Source organism: Cynocephalus volans, chromosome 4, assembly GCF_027409185.1.
Source record: "Cynocephalus volans isolate mCynVol1 chromosome 4, mCynVol1.pri, whole genome shotgun sequence".
NCBI classification, from domain to species: Eukaryota; Metazoa; Chordata; class Mammalia; order Dermoptera; family Cynocephalidae; genus Cynocephalus; species Cynocephalus volans.
Genome location: NC_084463.1, coordinates 85,976,150 through 85,998,184, shown reverse-complemented (window position 1 = coordinate 85,998,184; position 22,035 = coordinate 85,976,150). Strand labels below are relative to the sequence as shown.

The window sequence follows — 22,035 nt, the reverse complement described above, 5'->3', positions numbered from 1 at the left end:
TTTAACTATGTCTTAATCACTTCACAACAAAATTAATGTGAGCATTAACTCACAGATTACTTTCTAATTGCAAAAGGGGGAAAACCCCTATACAGAGGATATCAGGTCATCTTAGCTAAGTGGGACAACCTGACATTATGTACCTCCTGAAATGATGCAATATGAAATATGAGTACTTCAAAAAGTTCACGGAAAAATAGAATTTAAAACATAACAGATCTTTCCATGAACCTTTTGAAGTACCTTCATATACTCTATCATATATAAAGCATTTTTGCACATAATGATTCTTGAATAAAATTAAGTAATCAAGCACTTAGATATAATTTCCAGTTTATAAGAAATATGGGAGAAATAAAGGAACAAGGTAAATGACAATACAAAGAAATATCAGACAAATCCAGAATGTGGGCTGTGGTGGCCAGCCTCTAAGTCAGCAGGCCATGATATCTGCCTGCTGGTATCCATACTCCTGTGTATTCAATTCAGAGTATGTACAATGTTGGTCCTTTTGACCAAGAGCCTACGGCAGAAGTGACAGTATGTCACACTTCCAAGATTAGGTTATAAAAGACACTCTAGCTTTCATCTTGAGTCATCGTGTGTGTGTATGGGTTTGTCTTTCTCTTGAATTGCTTGCTGTGGGGGAGATTAGCTGCTATGTTGTTACCAACCCTATGGAGAGACCCATATGGCAAAAAACTGAGTCCTCATGTTAACAGCCATGTAAGTGACTATTCTTGGTAGTGACTCCTCCAGCCTCAGTCAAGCCTTCAAATGACTGCAGCATCAGTTGACATCTTGACTGCAACCACATGACATATTCTGAGCCAGACCCATCCACCTTGCTTCTAGATTCTCATCCTTAGAAACTGTGAAATAATAAGTGTTTGTTATTTTAAGTTGCTAAGTTTGGGATAATTTGTTATACAGAAATAGATAACTAATATTGACTATTCTATAGACGGATCCAGATTTTAGAACTAGTCTCTTTAGGGGCTTTAAAAAAAGTTACAGGACCTGTTCTATATTACAAGAGAATAAAGAGACATAATGACCAAATGCAACTGTGAACTTTGATTTAATTCCTGGTTTAAAAAATGATAGCTATAAAAATAGGAACTATTAGAATAGTTTGGATATAAACATATTTTAAATGACATTAAGGAAGTGATGTTAATTTTCTTAGGTGTGGTAATGGTATCTTTGTGTAGAAGAATGCTAATAATTTTAGGAGTTTATGCTGAACTATTTTGAAGTAAGAACTATTAATTAATAGTTTACAATTTAATTTCAAATGATTTAGAAAAAAGAACAATATATATATAAATACCTAAATGAATACAGATGAAACAAATAAACCAAATGCCAATAACTGTAGGTAAAATATAGGTAGTGGGTATATGAGTGTTCATTGTACTATTATATAAATTTTATGCTCAAAATTTTTCCTAATTAAAATGTTAGAAAACTATCGAATGCCCCACCCACCCATATTAGAGCTACCTGTAATTGTCATTAGAATTAAAAAATTCCAGCCCGGTGGAATTTGAGTCCAAATTTCTACACTACAGATTCTCGCTACTCAGTTCAGAAGTTTGCACAACTGCAAAAGAAATATATCAAAGGACCATTGTTGAACCAGTTGTTTCACTTAAAAGTTACCCCATCTGTCCAATGTTTGCTGAAGGTTAAAAAATAAAAAGTTGTTACTGAGTCCTTCATCTTTTCCTGTTTTTATTTTATTTTCCTTTTAATAAAAGGCAGACAATTACTAAGTCCAAAAGGAATTAGTCCATTTAAGTATCCAGGTGCACAAACATAACCATAAACTCATTTTTATATAATAAATTAAGAACTTACGTGTTTATCCAAAACACAGGGGGAAAAAACACAGTGGAAAGAAGAAAAAAAAAAAAAAAAAGCCAGCAGGAGGACAAGGAATTAATACTCAGAAGTTAACTGGAAAAGGTCCTTTAAAAACCAATGAGTTAAGGGCTGAGCCCGTGGCGCACTCGGTAGCGTGCTGTGCTAGCAGCGCAGCGTCGCTCCCGCCGCCGCGGGTTCGGATCCTATATAAGGATGACCGGTGCACTCACTGGCTGAGCGCCGGTCACGAAAAAAAAAAAAAAAAAAAATGAGTTAAATTTGCAAGTTTAGTAAAATTTTACTTCCTTCTGTACCTCCATAATAAAAATATTATCTGGAGATAAGTGCCTGTTTAAAAAAAATTGAGTGACATTCTCGTCATTAACACATCCAAACTATACTTTTTTACAATATAAAGAACATTTCTCTTTCTATCCTGCACTTACGTTTTTATATCATGAATTTCCTATAAAGTTTTCATATCAGAATAAACATAATTCAAATTTATTGAACATAACATATAATTTAAAATATAAGTTTTACTTCACACCACTAGAAATTTAAATTAAAAGTAATCTGATTCATCATATGAAGATACTCTGTTAGTGAGGCTGTAGCAAAAACAGGTATTCTACATTACTGGTAAGAATAAAAATGCTACCACCCTTATCAAGGAAAAATGTGGTATTATTTAGCAAAATTATACACAGCAATCCCACTTCTGAAAACAATGCAGAAAAAATAAAAAGAGATAAGCGCAAGGTTTTCCACTGCAGGGTCATTTATAACAAAAGAGTGGCAACGATGTAATCAATCATTCATCAGTAAGGAACAGTATGAATGAACTATGCTGCATATATAAGCAATGGATTACTGGGAACCTGTAGAAAGAGAATAGAAATATTTTTATATTCTGGTATGGAGTGATCACACAGATATAACGTTACATAAAAAGAGTAAGGTGGAAAATTATATAGTATATTATGGTTTATCTAAGAAAAAGAAAGATATATACTTGTGTATATACTTGTATATGTATGGATATATATATGGACATATATATGGATATATATTGGACATATATATATGGATATATATCCATATCCGCTTATATAAAAAAATTGAATTTTTTAAAGTAAACAATGGCAAAGGGAAAAAGACAGGGTTGAAGAGAAGAGACAGAAATAAAAATTAAACTTCTCTGAATATAGCTTCTTTTAATAGACTCAACTTGAACTATTTACATATTTATAAAACGAAAATAAAATGAAAATAAATTAACCAAAATTTATATCCAGTTAGTGTAATAACCACACAGAGAAAAACTATTCCAAGTGACTTTTTAAAAACAGTAATATAATACATCACTACTGGTATATGTCATAAACATAAATATAGTTGCCAAAAAAAATCTTATCCAGTAATCATATTTGTGGTGGTAGTATTGATACTGTTATTCTGAAACTTTCATGTGTGCATTCTAAGATAATGTAATTATGTGATAGTCTAATCCCTACATTCCCAGTGCCATTGAGAATAGGACTCTCAGCATACAAAGAAAAGAAACATGAATGTTAACATAGATTACTTTACGTTAAACACATGTACTCTTGAGTCTGAACTGGAACTCAATATAAATTCAGTCATGACAATATATTTTCCTTGTTATATCCACTGAAAAGACCTAAAAATGATGACCAGTCTAGTAGCAATGAATATCCCTTGTCCCCAGACTGTAGTCATGGATAAATACCTGATTTCAGGTCTGAGGTAGGAGGTATACAAGATAAACCAAGAACATGCTGTCAAACTAAAAAATACACTTTTAAACAACTCATGTATCAAAGAAGGAATCAAAGGGAAATTAGAAAGGACTTTCAACTGAAGAAGAGGGAAAACACTACATTAGAATTTGAGATCAATTAAACAATTTGTCTCCCAAATGTATTCGACTGAAGAATTTGTCCCTGGATATTTGTAATAAAACATATTAAAATCACAAGCCAAAACATCATATTAGTTAACAGAAAATTGTTCTGATACATGCAGTAAAAGGAAACATTACAGTTCACAGGAAATTGTTCTGATATATGCAGTGAAAGGGAACTGAAAGTATCATTTCCAAATTCATCACATCACATAAATTTGGTAAAATATAAGTCCAACAAATTGCAATGAACTCCTCTCACTGTCTTGTCCTTTGTTTTACATTTGCTCCAATATGACTTGATATTTTGGGTATGCATGCCTAGAGGTGACAAAAAACAGAAGTAGGATCATTATGGTTAACCTCAGCATGCTGAAAACCAAGGAGAGGCTAAATGTTATTAAATGCAGCCCGTGAATGGGAATGAATAGTAGAACCAGGCTGAATTACACACTGCAAAATAAGTAGCAATGTTTGGGCCGAACGGTCACCAACAATTTCCAAATAACCAATAGTTCGTTGATGGGTAGTATTTACAGTACCAAAACCCCATATTTCCCCTCTCTGGAGCACTTCTGCAATGATACCTGATTCTGTGACTAAAACAGAAATCACTGATTTGCAAGTAATCACCTGGACCACCAAGCTGTATCAGATGCAGTTCAAAGTAATGCTTGCATACTTTGTGACAGAAATTGTAGATATTGACCATAGAATAAGTTGAAATTCCAGTAGTAGTAGTAGCTGCTTTCCCTGTGACTGCTGTAGACCATAAGAATAGAAGATGAAGCCACATTTTCCAGGGAAATGTTGGGTTTTACAGAAAGAGATTCAAAGAGAGACCCATGACAAATGGCAATTGCTGTAAACATATTTCCAAGAATAGCCATTTTTGCTTTAAGACATCAATGGCTGGCAGGTTAGAAGCACTGAAAATCACAGGTTTCAGTGCATCTTGAAATAAATATCCAATGAAATGAACATTTTCTCAAAAATAAAACCACTCAAAAAATGAAATTTAAATTTGGTCAACAGGGGTTATTCGCAACTGATAAATATGACCCAAAGGGACAAACTGCTCAACTGAAGAATTGGTGAATTTAACTCACAGAGACAAATTGTTCAACTGATTCCCAATTTGTGGGATGTCACTAAAGTAGTTCTTGGGAGAAATTATGTTATTTAATTCCTACATACTAAAAAAAGATCTTAAAGCAAATACATAAATTTCCAACTTAAGAAACTTAAAAACAAACAATAAAAAATTAAACCAGAAATAAATAGAAGCTCATAATAAAGATCAAAGTAGAATGAATGAAATAGAAGACAAAAAGCCACAGGAAAAAAAATCACTGAAACTAAAAGCTGGCTCTTTAAGAATATTGATAAACTTGTTAAACATTTGCCAGACTGATCAGGAATAAAACAGGAAAGACACTGATATTACACTATATAATATACTATATATTATATAATACACTAATATATAATATATTCTAAGATGCACTAATACTAGAATTACGAACATCAGAAATTCAAGAGGTAATGTTACTAAAGATTCTACAGATTTTTAAAGGATAATAAGGAAATATTATAAAGAACTACATGTCTATAAATTTGAAAACTTAGATGAAAAAAAAAATCCTTGAACTACATAATCTACCACAGCTTTCTCGAAAATAAATAAATAACCTGAATAGTCCTATTAAAGGAACTGAATATGGAGTTAAGGCCTTCCCACAAAATCAACCAACCAGCTAAAACTTCAGGCCCAAATAGCTTCACAGATAAATTCTACCAAACATTTAAGAAAGAAATAATATTAATCCTACATAAACTCTTCTGTAAAATTGAAGGGGAGAAAATACTTCTCAACTTGTTCAAAAAGGCTAGCATTACCCTAATACTAGAACCAAAGACATTATAGGAAAACTGAAAACCAACACCCCTCAGGAATACAGAGGCAAAAATTCTAAAAAATACCCTTAAGCAAACTGAATCCAACAGTATATAAAAAGGACATTACATCATGACCAAGTGAGGTTTATCACAAGAATTCAGTTTCTTTGACATTTAAAAAAAAATTAAACAATATAACTGACAGTACAAATTTAAAAAGAAGGTATCATCATCTTAAGAGTGATGGTGAAAAAGCATTTGACAAATTCAATACTCATTCATGACGAAAAGTTGCCAATCGTGGTATAGAAGAGAACTTACTCTTTACTCCTAATATCAGAAATAAAACAAAGATGTCCACTATCACCACTACTCCTCAACACTGTACCACTGTACTACAGATTTTGGTCAGAGATATCAGGGAAGAAAAGGGAATAAAGGGCATCAGATTGGAAGAAAGAAGTAAAACTATCGTTTTTCACATGGCAGTCTATGTAGAAAGTTTAATGGAACCTACAAAATTTTTTACTAAAACTAAAAAGTGAGTTTAGCAAGGTTGAAGGATATAAGACCAATATACAAAAATTGACTATAGGCCACAGACACTGGAGAGGCCCCAGGCAGGCAGAAAACCTGGGCACTGGCTGCTGCTGCCCTGCCCTGCCTGCATAGAAGGCAGAAACCTAATCCTGCCACTACTGGGGGAGACCCTCACACAGCCTCCGTGGAGTTGGTCCACAACAGCCACCATCACAGCTTCTTCTAGCGCATGGATGGCTTCCTGCCACAGTGACATCCGCGATTACCATGCAGGTGGTCCATGGCATATCTAACTTCATTGACACAAGGAGAGTCACTTGAGGAACATGGAAAAAAGGAAAAGATCTTCCCCATCAAAGTCCACTCCAGGGTAACAGAAGAAGCAACTGATCTATCAAATGACCAGAAATCAACATAGAGATATTAGAAATAGAAAAACAAAACAACCTCCCCGCAAAAAAAAAACCCAGAAAATACAACACCACCAAAGAAATTTAGTAACTCTCAAGGACCAGACCCTACAGAACAAGAAAGACTTAAAAAGGCTGAAAATGAATTCTGAGTAACTATCTTAAAGAAACTCAATTAGGTAAGAGAGGACTCAGACAACACAATGACAAGAAAAAATAACCAAGATATGAAGGAGGAAATTTACAAAGAGAGTAATACCTTAAAAAAGAATGTAGCAGAACTCCTGGAACTGAAAGACTCATTCAATGAAATAAAAAACACAATGGAGCACTTAAGCAGCAGAATAGAGCAAGCAGAAGAAAGAATTTTTCAACTCAAAGGTGGTCTTTATGAAATAATCCAGGCAGAGAAAAAGAAAAAACAATCTAAAAAATGAAGAAAGTTTAAGAGAGCTAGCAGACAACCTTAAGCACACAAACAACCAAATCATGGGTTTTCCAGAAGAGGAAGGAGGTAAAAGCATTGAACGTCTATCTATTCAATGAAATAATGACAGGAAACTTCCCAGAATTTTCCTGGAAAGAAAAGCGGATGACATATTCTAAACACTAAAAGAAAAATCAGCCAGCCAAGAATACTATACCCAGCAAGGTTATCCTTCAGAAACAAGGGAGAAATAGTATATTTGCCAAACAAACACTGTGGGAGTTCATCACCACAATCAGCCCTGCAAGGAATTCTCAAGGGACTCCTGCATCTGGAATATGAAAAACAATAACCACTACCACAAATTCATAAGAAAGAACAAAATCCACTGATAAAACAAAAATGCAAATGAGAAAGAAAAAGGAAACTAAATCTTACCACACACCCCCCCAATACAAACTTTTAAGACAAACAATAAAATGGGAAGAAAGGAACAAAAGATATTTAAAACATCTAAACAAAAAGCAATAAAATACCAGGAGTAAGACAATTTCTCTCAATAACAACCCTACGTAAATGGATTACACTCTCCACTCAGAAGACACAGATTGACAAATTGGATCAAAAAGCTAGACCCAACTATATGCTATCTTCAAAAGACTCACATCGCCTGTAAAGATGCACACAGACTGATAGTGAAGGAATAGAAAGAGATATATACCACACAAGTGGAAACCAAAAATGAGCAAGAGTAGCTATTCTTAGATCAGATAAAATAGACTTTAAACCAAAAACAATAAAAAGTGACAAAGAAGGCCACTACATAATGATAAAGGTATCTATCAAGCAAGAAGACACAACAATCATAAAATATGTATGCACCCAACACTGGAGTGCCCAGACATACAAAGCAATACTATTAGATCTAAAGAAAGACATAGACCCCAATATGATAATAGAGGGGGGAACTGAATACCCCTCTCTCATCATTGCACAGATCATCCAGGCAACAAATCAACAAAGAAACATAGGAGTGAAACTACACTTTAGACCAACTGCACCTGGTAGATATCTACAGAACAGTTCATTGAACAACTACAAAATATACATTCTTCTCATTAGCACATGGAGCATTCTCTGAGAGACCACATTCAGGTCACAAATCAAGTCTCAATAACTTTAAAAAATTTGAAATCATCTCAAATATCTTTTCAGACCACAACAGATTAAAACTAGAAATTAATAACAATCAAAACTGAGGACTCTATACAAATACGTGGAAATTAAAAAACAGGTTCCCGAATGGCCTATAGGTCCAAGATGAAATTAAAAAGGGAATCAAAAAATTTCTAGGAACCCACAAAAATAAAGACACATTATATCAAAACCTGTGTGATACTGCAAAAGCAGTATTAAGAGGGAAGTTTATAGCAATTAATGATTACATCAAAAAAAACAGATGTCAAGTGAACAACCTAATGCTATACCTCAAAGAACTGGAAAAACAAGAACAATACAAACCCAAAGTTAGTAGACAGAAAGAAATAATTAAGATCAGAGCAAAGCTAAATGATATAGAGACTCAAAAAATGATACAAAAGATCGATGAAACAAAAAGTAGATTTTTTTTTTTTTTTAGAAAATAAACAAAATAAACAAATCACTAGCTAGGGTAACAAAACAAAAGAAGAGAGAAGACCCAAATGATAAAAATCAGAAATGAAAAAAGGAGACATACAACTAATACCACAGAAATACAAGAAACCATGAAACACTATTACAAACAACTATGCAAGAAATTTGAACACCTGGAGGAAATGGATAAATTTCTGGACACATAACAAACTAACCGAGACTGAACCAAGAAACAGAAAATCTGAAAAGACCAGTAAAAGGCAACAAGATTGAAGCAATAATCAGCAGTCTCCCAACAAAGAAAAGCCCAGGACTGGATGGCTTTACTGCTGAATTCTATCAAATATTTGAAGAAGAATTAACACCAATTCTCCTCAAACTATTCCAAAAAATTAAGAGAGGCCACTCTCTCAAACTCATTCTATGAGGACAGCATGACTTTGATACCAAAACCAGACAAAGATACAACAAAAAAAGAAAACTACAGGCCAATGTCATTGACAAACATAGACACAAAAATCCTCAACAAAATACTAGCAATCAGAATATACAGCAACACATCAGAAAAGTTATATAGCACAATCAAGTGGGATTCATCCCAAGTATGCAAGGATGGTTGAATATATGCAAGTCAATAAATGTGATATACAGCATCAACAAAGTCAAGGATAACAAACATATGATTATCTCAATAGATGCAGAAAAAGCATTTGAGAAAATTCAACATTGCTTCATGATAAACTCTCAGCAAATTAGGTATAGAAGGAATCTATCTCAACACAATAAAAGCCACTTACGACAAGCCCACCACCAACATCATCCTGAATGGGGAATATCTAAAGGCTTTTCCCCTAAAAATAGAAACAAGACAAGGATGCCCACTATCACCACTCCTATTTAACACAGTAGTGGAGTACTAGACAAAGCAATCATGCAAGAGAAAGAAATTAAGGGCATCCAGATTGGAAAAGATGAAATCAAACTGTCCCTCTTTGCAGATCCTATATATAAAAAAACCTAAAGATTCTACCAAAAAACTCTTAGAGCTGATTAAAAATTTCAGTAATGTTGCAGAATATAAAATCAACGACCCCAAATCAGTTGCGTATATATTCTCCAATAACAAACTAACAGCAAGGGAAATCAAGAAAGCAAGCCCATTTACAATAGTAACCAAAAAAATAAAACACCTAGGAATCAACCCAACAAAGGAGGTCAAAGATCTCTACAATGAGAACTAAAAATCACTACTGAACTGAAAGGAATTAAAGAAGACACAAAAAGATGGAAAGACATTCCATGCTCTTGGATTGGAAGAATCAACATTGTGAAAATGTCCATACTTCCCAGAGTGATCTACAGATTCAATGCAATCTCCATCAAAATACCAATGACATTCTTCACAAAAATAGAAAAAACAATCCTAACATTCATATAGAACAACAAAAGACCCCAAAATAGACACAGGAATCCTAAGCAAAAAATAAAAAAGGCAGAGGCATCATACTACCTGACTTCAAATAATACTACAAAATTTTATTAATCAAAACAGCACGGTAGTTGAATAGAAACAGACTCTCAGACCAATGGACTAGAATAGAGAACCCAGAAATCCACACACATGCTTACAGCCAACTGATTTTGGACAAAGGCACCGAGAATGTACATCAGCCTCTTCAATAAACGGTGCTGGGAAAACTGGACACCCATATGTAGAAGAATGAAACTAGACCTGTATCTCTCACCATATACCAAAATCAACTCGAAATGGATTAAAGCATTATTATTAAGACCCAAAACTATAAAACTACTCAAGAAAACATAGGGGAAACTGAACTTCAGGAAGTAGGACTAAGAAAAGTCTTTAGGAATATGACACCCAAAGCACAGGCAGCAAAAGAAAAAATAAATAAATGGGACTATATCAAACTAAAAAGCTTCTGCACAGCAAAGGAAATAATCAATACGGTGCAATGACAACCTACAGAATGAGAGAAAATATTTGCAAACTATTCATCCAACAAGGGATTAACATCCAGAATATACAAGGAACTGAAACAACTATACAGTAAAAAAAAAAAAAAAAAAACCTGAAGAACCCAATTAAAAAATGGGCAAAGGAGACAAATAGCCATTTTGTTGAAGGAAGACATTCAAATGGTCAACAGGTACATAAAGAAATGTTCAACATCACTTATCATCATGGAAATGCAAATTAAAATCAAACTGAGATATCATCTCACCCCAGTTATACTAGCTATAATAAAAAAGACTGAGAATAATAAATGCTTGCAAGGATGTGGAAAGAGGGGAACTCTCCTACACTGTTGGTGGGAGATTTGCTGAAGGGATGCATGTACTCCCATGTTTATCACAGCTCTATTTACAATAGCCAAGATATAGAACCAACCTAAAAGTCCATTGACAGATGACTGGATAAGGAAAATGTGATATATATACACTATTGAATATACCTCAGTCATAAAAAAGAATGAAATTCTGCCATTCACAGCAGCATGGATGAGCATTGGGAAAATTATGTTAAGCAAATAAATCATGCACAGTGGGAAAAATACCACATGTCCTCACTCATAAGTGGGAGCTAAAAGAAAAACAAGGAAAGACAGAAACACCACAGTGGTGCTTTGGACTTGCAGATGGAGAGAACATAGGTAGGGTTGCCAGAGGGTGGACGGATGGAGGGGGTGAGAGGCTAGAGAGAGGTTGGGTGGGGGACATGAGGAATAATGGCAATTTGTGGTAATGGGCATACTGATAATACTGATCTGATCATCACATCTTGGACACAGGTGGTGACAGCTTTGTACCCCAGGAACAGGCAAAAAATGAAATAAAAAACCCTATTCCTAAAAGCATTAAAATATGAAATGGGGGTAAATATGCTAAAAATATGTACTGTATCCAGTACACTGCAAACTACAAAGCACTGTTGAGAGATTTTAAAGAAGACCTAAATAACAGAGAAATATATTTTGTTCATATATTGGAAGAATCGATACTGTTATGATATCGATACTACCATAATGATCTACAGATTCAGTGCAATCCCAATCAAAATCCCAGCAGGTAATTTGCAGAAATCATACAGAGCATGTTTTCCAATTACAATATAATTAGATTAAGGACAATAACAGCAAGACACTCAGAAAGTGCTGAAATATTTGGAAATTAAACAACACAAAAAAATAAGCCATAGGTATAAGATGAAATCACAGGGAAATTAGAAAACATTTTGAACTGAAGAAAAATGAAAACACAATATATCCAAGTTTGTGGAATGCACCTAAAACAATGCTTAGGAAAAAAATGTCTCCTTAGAAAAGATAAAGATCTAAAATCAGTAATCTGAGTTTCTATATTAAGAAGCTAGGAAAAGAAGAGCAAATATAATCCAAAATAAGTGAAAGGAAGGAAATAATAAAGATAAGAGCAAAAGTCATTAAAATAGAGATTTCTTTTTTTAACCATGCTAGAATAACTTAAACTACAAAATAATGGGAAATAATATATGAAACAATCATTTTCAGACATTGGACAACAGAAGTACAGAACAGTAATACCTAAGAGAAAGCAAATAAACAAGGTGAGTTCTGAGATTGTCCCAGATTGCTGCCCAGAGAGATATTCCACCCCACAGTACAAGGAGGAAGCAAAACAGAGCCCAACTTGAGGAGACAGAGTCAAGAATTCAAGCAGGCCAATATGGCTAGAATTCAAAAAGCAGAGTGCCAGTGCGGAAAGAGCTGTCTACAGAGCTCAGAGATCTGCAAAGGGTTCCTCATAAGTTTTCATCTGAGAACTGATCAATGCATGCGAGTGAGGAAACTAACTCAGGTTGTAGAAATCACCATCAAGAAAAAGCAGGTAGAGTGATACCCTGAACTTACAAGGCTGGAAATATTTCTTGTTCCAAACAGCCAAAATGGAGAAACTTCATGAATATAAGGGGCATTGAGTAAAAGATGATACGATTGTTTATGTAGAAAATTCTAATAAATCTATTTTTAAAATGCTACTAGAACTAATAAATGACTGTAATAAGGAGCTTTTGAAATGAGGTTAGTGTGGCTGGGGAATTAAATTTATAATATATAATTTTAGTTCATTTGAATATACATTGCCAGTGATTAGTGGCTACCACACTAGACAGCACAGATTTGGAATTTATAAAGAACACTTAAAATTCAACAATAGAAAAATGGCCCAACAAAAACTGAAGAGATTTCAACCTGACACTTTACCAAAAATGATACACAGATGCTAAATAAGCCCATGAAAACATGCTCAACATCATCAGTCATCAGGGAAATACCAGTTAAAACCACAAAGAAATATAATGACACACACACAGAATGCCTAAAATTAAAAAGAATGACCATAGCAAGTGTTAGCAAGGATGCTGAACAACTGTAACGTTCATACATTGCTAGTGGGAATATAAAATGGTACAACCATTTTGAAAACAATTTGTCATTTTCTTAATATATCTACCTTACAATCCAGCTACCACTTCTTGGTATTTATCAAGAAATGAAAGTATATGTAATCAAGATACACACAAATACTCATACTTGTATGTGAACATACACAGCAACTTTATTTTTAATCACAAAACTCGAAGAAAACCATATCGTCCACCAGCATTTAAAAGGGGTAGCAAATTGTGGTCTGCTCACACAGTGCAATACCATTCAGCAATAGAAAGTGGCCCAGTATTTATATAAAATTCTCAGAAATGCAAACTAATTTATAGTAACATCAAGTAGATCACTGATTGCCAGAGGGTGGGCTGGAGGTATCAAAGGAGGATTGATTACAAAGGCATACAAGGATACTTTGGAGGTTATATAAATGTTCATTATCTTAATTGCTGTATTCGTTGCACAGGTGCCTAACGTCCAAAATCCATCAAATAGTACACTTTAAACATGTGCACTTTATTGTACATAATTACACTTCAATAAATCTTTAAACACAAAAAATAAGTCAATAAAATAGAAAGTAAATACAATCGAGCAAAACAACAAAACCAAATGCTGGTTTGTTGAAAAGATAAACAAAATTGATACACCTCTAGCTAGACTGACGTAGGGAATAAAAGATAATTTGGAAATCACCAATACCAAGAATAAAAGAATGATGATTATTATAGTTCCCACATACATCAAAAACATAAAAAAAGAATATTATGCTTAACTTTGTGTTGATTAAGTTGATAATTGGGATGAAATGTACACATTTCTTGAAAGACACAAATGAACAAAATTGACTCATGAAAGAACTGAATACCAAAATAGTTCTATATATATTAACGATAATATCATAATCTAAAATCTTCCCAGAAAAAAACTCAAACACTAGATAATTTCACTGATAAATTCTACCAAACATTTTAAGAAGAAATAATGACCTTCCCTCACACACTTTCAAAAGGAGGAGGTAACACTTTCCAACCCATTTTATGAGGCCACCATTATCCTAATACCAAAACCAGACAAAGATGTTACCAGAAAATTACAGACCCCTATCTCACGTGAACACAGACAGAAAAATAATTCATAAATCATAACCCCCTTCTAAACACAAAAATACATCAGATAAATCCAAACTGAAGGACATTCTACTAAATTATCTAGCCAGTGCTATTCAAAATCATCATCAAAAACAAGGTAAGTCTAAGAAACTGTCACAATCTAGAGGAGATTAAAGAAATACGCTGACTAAATCTAATGTGGTATCCTAGATAGGATCTTGAGATACAAAAAAAAAAAAAAAAATAGATAAAAACTAAGAAAATCTGAATAAGGTATGGCCTTTAGTTAAAAATGTTGGTTCATTAGTTATGACAAATATACTGTAATATTGTAAAATATAAACAATAGCGTTCCCTGGTTGGGGGCTGTGCAGAAACTGCTTTTCTAAAGCTTTTCTCTAAATCTAAATTATTCCAAAATAAAAAGATTATTTAAAAAATGAAATAACATAATTCACCAAATTAAGTCTGAAAACCCTCACAAAACCCCAACATGATCATATCAAAGTTGCAGAAAAAGCATTTGACAAAATTCTACTCATTCATGATAAAATACTCAATTACTGGAATTAAAGGGCACTTCGTACTTCACAAAGGGCATCTTCCAAAAAAATTCTAAAGGTAGCATACTTAAAGTTGAAAGACTGATATATTCCTACCTAAGGTCAGGAATAAAGAAAGTATATCTTCCTTACCATTTCTGTTCAATAATATACTAGAAGTTCTAGCCAGTACATTATGGCCAGAAAAGAAAATAAATATCAAAAATTAGAATGGAAGAAATAAAACTTTTTATTCATAAAGAAAATGAATGTGAACAAAGACTATACTGAGAAATCTACATTAAAGCTAATAGAATTTTATTTAAAAAGAGCTAATAGAATTAATAAGTGAACTTAGCAAGGTTAAAGGATAAAAAGTTAATAAAATCAATTGTATTTCTACATATTAGCAATGAGCAAATGGAACATAAAATTTTTAAAATAGTCACAATACCAACAAAACAAGATACTTTGGAAAGCAAAGTAATGAAAATATATACATACAGATTGATGGAATAGAATTGACTCCAGAAGTAGACCTATACATACAGGCCAATTGATTTTTCATAAAGGTTCCAGAGTGAAAACACATGTCCTCTTTTCCCAATCCAATTGGGGAATAATAAAAACTTAATTAAACATAATTAAAAACTTTTGCTCCTCAAAAAAAAAAAATACTGTTAAGAAAATAAAAAGACAAAGACAGGTTTAGAGAAAAAATTCTCAATATTTATACTGGACAAAGGAGCTATATCCAGAATATATAAAGAACTCTTACAATTCCCTAAGTTTATAAATTAAAAAATGGGCAAGAAATTTAAACAGATCACAAAGAAAAACATATGAACAGGCAATAATTCTATAAAATGATGCATGATATCATTTATCTCCAGGAACATGAACATTAAAACCACCATATGCCCACTAGAATGGCTAAAATTTTTTAAACTATCATTGCTAAGTTTTGGTGAGGATGTAGAACACCTGGAAATCTCATACATTGCTGATGGGTATGTAAAATTGTACAACCATTTTAGAAAACAGTATGGTAGTCTCCTTTAAAGTTAAACAAATACTATATGATTCAGGAATTCAACTCTTAGGTATTTACCCAGAGTGAAGAAAATGTCCACATAAAGACTCGCATACAAATATTCTTAACAGCTTTCTTAATAATAACCCCAAACTGCAAGCAACTCAAATGTCTACTGACACATTAATGAGTAAACTAATTGCAGTATACAAGGTGCAATGGATACTACTTGGCAATAAAAAGGAACAAACTTCTCATACATACAACATAGATGAATCTCAAAAACATTCTGCTGAGCCCAAAGAGACGGACACAAAAGAATATACGGGACAGAGAGGGATATTTCCATTTGATAAAAAGTACAATACACCAAAAAGATCCTACACTTTATGGACCTAACAATATAGGTTCGAAACATATACAGCAAGAAATTAATAGAATAACAAGTTTGTGAGTCCACAATTGAAGTGGGAAACATTTCATAGCTCTTTTGGCAAGTGACAGAGTAAGAGGATAAAATATTAGGAAGAATATTGATTATTTATATAACTGGTAATACTTCACATACATACATGTAATACTCATAAAAACCTAACTATATATCAAGTCATAAAAAATTTCTTAAAATCAGATACCATACTACCATATTCTCTGGTACAGGCCATAAACTTAGAAATTAGCATTAAAAATTATGGCCAAAAGTGAAAACAAAAGAAAATAATATAAAATAAAATAAATAAAATTTCCACTTTATACTAAAAAATATATGAAGTAATAAAATAATTACATTAAGCAATATAATTTATAGGAAGATTTAGCCTCCATGACTTAGAGATAAAAGTCAATGATTTGGTGTCTGAATCATTTCAGAATCATTCTGTCATTTTCATTTAAGCTGATGACCTGTCTACATGAAGCCACAACACATAGAACCTAATGGCCACATAAGATTATAATAGTAACAATGACATTTCTTTACCCAGCTCCTAGGAATGGTCTTTATCTTAAGATACAGAAAATTCTCAAAATTGAATTGATCTTATTGAGGCAATCTAGTATGCTGGCTAAGATAACAAACTTTAGAGTCAGAGAGAAGTAGATTTAAATTTCAACTCTGCTACTTAATAGTTGCAAACATAAGATAATTTATTTTAAACCTCTAAGATTAAATATCTTTATTTGGAAAATAGAAAAGCTGCCAAACAATGTATACACAAAATATTAGCGTAAAACCTGGCATATGGTTCTGCCTTTTGTAGCAACACGGATGAGTCTGGAGAAAATTATGTTAAGTGAAATAAGCCAGACAAGGAAAGAGAAATGCCACATTTTCATTCATTAACTGGGAGGAAAGGAAAGGAAAGGAAAAAGGAAAGGAGAAAGGAAAGGAGGGGAGGGAGGAAGAAGGAAAGGAAGGAGGGAGGGTAGGAGGGAAGGAAGGAAGGAAGAAAAGACCACAAAAATACACTGAACTTTCAGAAGGAGAGAACAAATGCTAGGACACTAGAGGGAGAGGGGAGGGAGGGAAAGGGTTTGGGAAGTGAAAGGTTGGGTAAAGGGCATAAAGAAAAATGATAATTTGTAATAATGAAATGCTAATAATTAAAAATAAAAATTAAATCTTGTACTTTGCAATATGCAAATAATTTTAAGAATTTGATAATATACAAATAACTCTTATAACTCATTAATAAAAATTCAAATAACCAATTAAAGATGGTTTAAGTTTTAAATATAAATTCCCTCCCAAAAGATACACAAATAGCAAATAAACACTTGAAAATATGCTCAATATCATTAGGGAAACACAAATCAAAACCATAATAAGTAACCTCTTCACACACACAAAGACGGCTATAATCAAAAAGACAGAAAATAATGTTTTGGTAAGTATGTGGAGAAATTGGAACCTTCATATATTGCAGGTGGGAAGGTAGAATGGTGAAGCTGCCTTGAAAAATAGTTTGGCAGTTCCTTAAAAAGTTAAACATAGTGTTACCCTAAGACCCAACAATTCTATTCCTAGTATATACCCAAGAAAAATGAAACAGATGTTCACACAAAACTTGTAAAAGAATGTTTACAGCAGTGTTATTCATAAATAGCCAAAAGGTGGAAACAACCTAATTTTCCATCAACTGATGAATAAAGAAACAAAACGTGGTATCTATCCATATAATGGAAGGTTATTTGGCAATAAAAAATTAATGAAGTACTGATAAATGCTACAACATGGATGAACCTTGAAAACACTACACTAACTGAAAGAAGCCAGTCACAAAAAACCACATGGCATATGATTCCAGTTATATGGAATGTCCAGAAGAGGCAAAGAAAGGAAGAAACAGAAAATATAAGAAACAGAAAATAGATGAGTGGTTGCTTAGAGCTAGCAATGGAGTGGGGGTGGGTGGGAGAGAATGAGGAGTTACGGTTAATGGCTACAGGTTTGTTTTTGGAGTATGAAAATGCTCTAAGATGGTGGTGATGGTTGCACATCCCTGTCAATATAATAAAAACCACAGAAGTGTATGCTTTTAATGGCTAAGTTAAACAGTATGAACTGTATCTCAATAAAGCTGTTTTTAAAAAGAAAGAATGTTGTCTGGTCCCTTTTCCAACAAATTACATGATCTGAGAAATCACATTTTTTATTTAAAAATGAGAATAGTATCTGTTTCTATCTTTCCACCTCCAGCTATAAGAATACATAAAAGGTATGCGACAGAAACATTTTAGAAAGCTAGTTTCTTCATAGTTTGAAGATGACTGTGTTAGTTGTCTATTGCTGCCTAACAAATTACCCCAAAACATAGCAACTTAAAACAACAAATATTTATTATCTTATACAGTTTCTAAGGGTCAGTAATCAGGGAGTTCCTTAGCTGGGTGGGTATGGCTCATATCTCTTATGAGGCTGCAGTCAAGCTTTCATCTGGGGCTGCCATCTCTGAAGACTTGACTGGCATTGGAAAGTCTGCTTCCAAGCTCATCATGTGGCTGTTACTCGGAGGCTTCAGTTCCTCTGCTGTGGGTCTCTCCACAGGACTGCTCATGAAATGGCATCCCCCAGATCAAGTGATCAGAGAAAGAGAGTGTGAGAGCAATCAAGAGGGAAGCTTCTTTTATAACCTAAACTCAGAAGCCACACAACATCACTTTTGCCAAATCCTATTGGTTACACAGATCAATTGTGATGCAACGTAGAAGGGGATTAGGGGCCAACCCCCTGGCGCACTCGGGAGAGTGCGGCGCTGGGAGCCCAAGCAGTGCTCCCGCCGCGGGTTCGGATCCTATATAAGGATGGCCGGTGCGCTCACTGGCTGAGCGCGGTGCGGCCGGTCAAAAAAATGACAAAAACAAAAACAAACAAAAAAAAAAACGTAGAAGGGGATTAGGCCAGGGTGTGACTACCAGGAGGTGAGAACCACTGGGGGCCACTGTGTAGGCTGGCTATTAAAATAACATTATGATAATAAACAGACAAAAGATCCCACATAAGCAAATGTTTGAGCTTTGCACTGAAAGAGGATACTACTTATTCCTCAGCAGTGTGACAGATGCACTCTCGGAGATGTATTAAGAGTTGCAATAAAAGGGTTTGCAAGGACCATTCATATTGTTTTCCATTCTACTTGTTGCTGAGTTGCTATCAGAATAAAGGAACACAAAATTGTAGAGTTGAGGGCTACATGAAATATTCAGTCAACTTCAATCCACCCCTCCCCCATCACTGACAGATGAAGGAAAAGTCCCAGTCACAGAAAGGATAGGTGACTCTACCAGGGTCATATAGCACTAGAGCAGGGACCCAGAATCCACTCTCTGTGTCTTCCCATTACACTAGGAACTAGGTGTCAGAAAACTAATGGCAGTGATAATATACATGATATAGTAAATGTGTGAGCATAAAGTCAACATACATTAAATAGCTGCTTACTCCAGAATTGACATTTCTTTGTGTGGCTTTTCAACACTGGCAGTGTTATACTATGTCAGGCAGCTGCAGACTCATCCCTTTTTCCATTCCAACTGAGAGCTGACCTACTTAGCTAGGGGAATAAAGAAATCAATCATTCAGTTCAGCTAATATTTACAAAATATCTGTTCTATAGCCAGCACTGAACATTTAGATTTGGAAAAGCAGAAAATACGGTCTCTTCACTCAAAGAGCAGACAGTCAAGTTGAGAAGATAAGCCTAAACCTGGAACACCCAGAAAACTAGACATTATGTGACAGGGTACCAGACAGATTGATATATTTTAATGATTTTATTTAACAAAAACTTATATAGCAATCACAATATGCCAAATACATTATAATATTAACACTTTTAATCCCCTTTGAGGTCACCCCATTTTACGAGGAAAGTGAGGCCTGAGGAGGTTAAGTAACTGCAAAAATTCTCACAGCTGGTAAGAAGATCCAGGGTTCAAACCCAGGAAGAATATGGCTCCAGAGTCCAAACTTTCTTAACCACAGTAATATTAAGCTTCTTGCTAAAAGTAACAATTATTCTTCTGCTTCCTTCATGTCTTTTTCTCAAGGTTCTGACGGAAAGTCAATCAAGAAATGCCAAAACTCCTTTGAGAAACCCTAACTTTCAAGCTGTACAGGAGAAGGGATTTATCTTGCAGTGAAGATGTACTACAGTGAGGATGTCTTAGGATAGCCTGCTATCCCATGAACAATGGTGAGGAAGGATGAATAAACATGCATTAATGAGAGAGTGCTTTGCTGGTGCCAAAATGAAAGATAAAATTGAATCAGAACTGTGATTAGAAAATTATGCTAAAGTTGGAATGAAGAAATTAAATGGATGTGCTGTCCTGCAAGTACAAAAATAAATTTTTACCCTGTCAAAGCCCACTAGAACGTGGGGAGACAATATAATCTCCCAAAGATTTCCTCCCAGCATCATACCATAAAAAATTAGCACATTGTACCAGGAACAAATGTATTTGATTGTTTTTAATGAATATAGAAAGCAGTTTAAAAAGAATAAAGTGATATGTGGGCCTGAGAAAACTTTTGACTAACAAAGCAATGAAGTCCATTTTGGTAAAAATTTGCCAATTTTGCCACTAGCATAAATTTCACAAATAATACCAATCAACAAGAAAGTCTCTTATGTATTGGCTACCTGAAGGAGGTCAGGAAAGTCAGAAACTATTATGGTAACCTACTAAATTCCTCTCTCGGTTTGGAAATGGAGCCACTCCTTCATTCACTCACTCATCGAACAAATAGTAATTGAACTTCAAGTATGTACAAGGCATTATTTTATTAACAGATGTATGCTAGGACACTGAAGAGAACATGATATATAAGGTGATTCCAATGAAGTGTGATTGAGTGCTATGACTAAAAGATACGCAGGGTTCTATAGGAGCATGAATATTATTTATGAGGCATTAGAGGAGTTTCTGAAGCAAGTGACACTTGAGCCATGATTAGAGAGTATGGTGGGTTTAGGAAATTGTAAGCATTAGAATTCAGAGTATACAGAATGGGAGAAAATATTTGCAAATTATACATCTGACAAGGGATTAATATCTAGAATGTGCAACGGTTAGAGCTTGGTGTTGTAACACCAAGGTCAAGGGTTTGTATCCCTATACAGGTCAGCCACAAAAAACAAACAAAAGCAGCAACAGAATATAGAAGGAACTCAAACAGCTTAACAGTAAAAAAATAAAAAAATCTGATTAGAAAATGGGTAAGGGGGCTGAATAGACATTTCTCAAAGAAGATATACAAATGGCCAACCAGTACCTGAAAAAATGCTCAACATCATTAAGCATCAGGGAAATGCAAATCAAAACCATACTGAGATATCATCTCACCCCAGTTAGACTGGCTATTTTCAAAAAGACAAAGAATAACAAATGCTGGCAAGGATGTAGAGAAAGGGGAATCCTTTTACATTGTTGGTGGGACTGTAAATTTTACAGCCATTATGGAAAACAGTATGGAGCCTCCTCAAACAACTACAGATGGAACTACCACACAATCCAGCAATCCAACTACTGTGTATATAACCCAAAGGAATGGAAATCATAATGTTGAAGGGATATCTGCACTCCCAAGTTCATCAAAGCTCTTTCTACAATAGTCGAGATACTGAACCAACCTAAATGTCCATCAACAATAACTGGATAAGGAAAATGTGGTATATATACACAATGGAATACTACT

The 22,035-nt window shown here is 34.1% G+C and overlaps 1 protein-coding gene across 1 annotated transcript in view; it reads right to left on the bottom strand.

The window, feature by feature from the left end:
- The window catches only part of LOC134374920 (rho GTPase-activating protein 20-like), a 100,998-nt gene that overhangs the window by 73,514 nt on the left and 5,449 nt on the right, over window positions 1-22,035 (bottom strand). The window lies entirely within an intron of this gene.